The following is a 2,781-nucleotide window of genomic DNA, read 5'->3' on the forward strand; positions in this document are numbered from 1 at the left end:
AAGAAGTAACAAAAGACAGAGAATCTCCTCGATCTAATAAGGCATAAACATGTAAATAAAAGATCTGTAATGTACCAGTGACCACATCAGGAGAATTTTCCTAATCTTATCGAGACTGAAGTACATAAAGCCTATTTGGGCATTGCCCATTGGTGGCACTAGAAGCAGCACCCTGCTAATTTGGGAGACCGAAATGAGCTGAGGGACAATTGCACTGACCCTTTGAACCTGACTGAGGACAATCTCTAATTCTATGGACTGGCTTGCCACACCCGAAACAAACATCAGTACCAGCCCTGCAGACACCCTGATGGTTTCTGCCACATTTCTGACAAAGAGGATTTGTTCAAGTATTGCTGACACTATCCTAAGATTTATAGCTTGGCACCCTATCTTTGTTACCATTTCTAAACTTAGAGATTGGAGCACTTGCTGAGGATGGAGGTTGAACTAAAGACTTTGGACAGAACTAGGAAAGGTTATCACCTTTTGACTTAGGATGAGTGAAATTGAAGCTACCTATTCTATCCCTCTTGTTCTCCCTCTCTGTATCCTTATTCTTAGCATCTTCTATCTATTGAGCATGGACCATGAGCCTAGATATGTACATCTCCTTAATTAACATTGTGGTCCTGTACTCCTTGACCACACTCTCTGACACCTCAGACATAAACTTGCTCATTCTGGACCTATTGTCTACTACTACTTGGGGAGCTTACCTGGATAACTGAGTAAACTTGAGGGAATACTCTTTCACACTCAAGTTGCCTTTCCTAATATTAATGAACTCTAACACCTTGGATTCTCTCAGCTCTAAGGGAAAGAATCTATGTAGAAAAGCAGTAGCAAACTCTTCCCACTCTATGGGCTCTGCATTTGCTCCCCTGTCTACCTTCCACTGCTTAAACCACGTATGTGCTACATCTTGTATTTTCATAGGTAGATAACTCAACACTCTCACTAGAAGTCACTCCCAGAATATATGTGACTTTCTGAACCTGATCGACGAACTCCTGTTGATCTTTATCAGACTTAGATCCTGAGAATATAGGAGGGTTCATTTGGGTGAAGTCCTGAATCCTGGCTATATCAGTATTGGCCACTGGGTTGGCCTGAATAAAAGTTGGTCGTTCATTCTGAGCTGCTACAAAATTGTCTAGAGTAGTGAACGTAACTCTAAATTCTACATGGGAGACATGCTCATTCAGGGTATCTTCCTAAATAGGTTGAGGTGCTGTCTGATTTTCATTCCTTCTTCTATTAGATTTTCTGGTAGGCATGTTCCATAAATGGAAAGAAGAAACTAATTAAAATAAGATTTTAGCTTGATCTCATGCTCTCTCACCCTCTTGTCCATAAGTGTGGCGTGTTGCACACACATGCATAAGACTTTACTTGACACGGCTTTCAGACTCCCTAGGACTTCTGAGTCTGCATCCCAGACACCACACGGTGCTTACAACTTTAAAGGACCACAAGCTAACCTATGATTGGTACCTACTGTGAGCGCTGAATAATAATATTGAAAAAACGCAAAAAAAATAGGATAAAATGCGGTAAGGTTCATAATCTGAATACTAATAAAAATATTAACAAAAATAACATTTTAAAAACTAAATACTGTCTGAACTAGTCTAGTCTGAAAAACCTCTAACTGAACTGTCTGGATGAAGAGTTGATGGGAAAAGTCTCCACCTAACTCCGACTACTGAAATACTGAAGCTACTAAAATACTTAAATAAAATCATATCCTTGATAGAAGAGGACTCAAACCTGAGCATCCGAACCTATGATATGAGACATCTTAGCGCAAAAAGAAAGTATGAATCAATATATGGAATGTATTGGTTTTCTAGATGAGGTAAGGCTAAATGCAAGGATTCATATGCATGAACAATAACTGACTGAATGATATAAAGTAACTGAATAAGAGTACATGGATAACTGGAACTACTGTAAAATGCTGAGTATGTAATACTGTGCACATACATATATACTGTATCTGAGCCTTTACTTAAGTTGAGTACTAATTTCTGATACTGAGTAACTGATATTTGAGATTATTGATAATTGAATTACTGATACTGAGTGAATGTATCTAACAGTCCTGATTTTGTAGAACTAAACTGAGTTCTATACTGAGACTGAAACTGAAACAGTGGGAGGTAATCATCTAACCAACATGCCTCAAATAAGATAACTAGGGTTCAACCTTTAACCCCATTTGGAAGGGTTTCATTACCATGCCACGGGTAAAGACAAGTTGAAGATTCACTCTCATCTGGTAGGTGCCCTGAATGAGAACGGTGTACCTTCAACTGGCGGGTAGGACACCTCATCAACCCTCAACTGAAAGGTTGATGTCTCTAGCTACACTGGCTATACAGTTCTAGAACGCAAGGAGTGCTTCTAAGGATCATACCCTCTATTAGAAGGTGAGCCCCTATCCTTTGGTTCGCTCAGTGTTGAATCCTACTCCTAACTGAATAGACATTGAACTGATCACTAGACTGTATTAGGATGGATTGTACTGTTACTAATCATATTATTTGACTAAACTCTACTAAGTTCAGTGAGTTCTGTAACTGACTAAGTACTACTATTTGTGACATTACTAAGACTATTCTAAAGCTAATGAAATTCTAGGTAAACAACTAGATTTTTCGGTATTGAATACCCCCAGGACTCAATAGCATGGAAAGTAAAGCATGGCATGATGTTGAAAGCATAGCACTAGTTTTTTGTTCACAATACATTTATTTAAACATTTTGTCAAACTCT

The sequence above is a fragment of the Capsicum annuum genome, chromosome 4, assembly GCF_002878395.1.
Source record: "Capsicum annuum cultivar UCD-10X-F1 chromosome 4, UCD10Xv1.1, whole genome shotgun sequence".
NCBI lineage: Eukaryota > Viridiplantae > Streptophyta > Magnoliopsida > Solanales > Solanaceae > Capsicum > Capsicum annuum.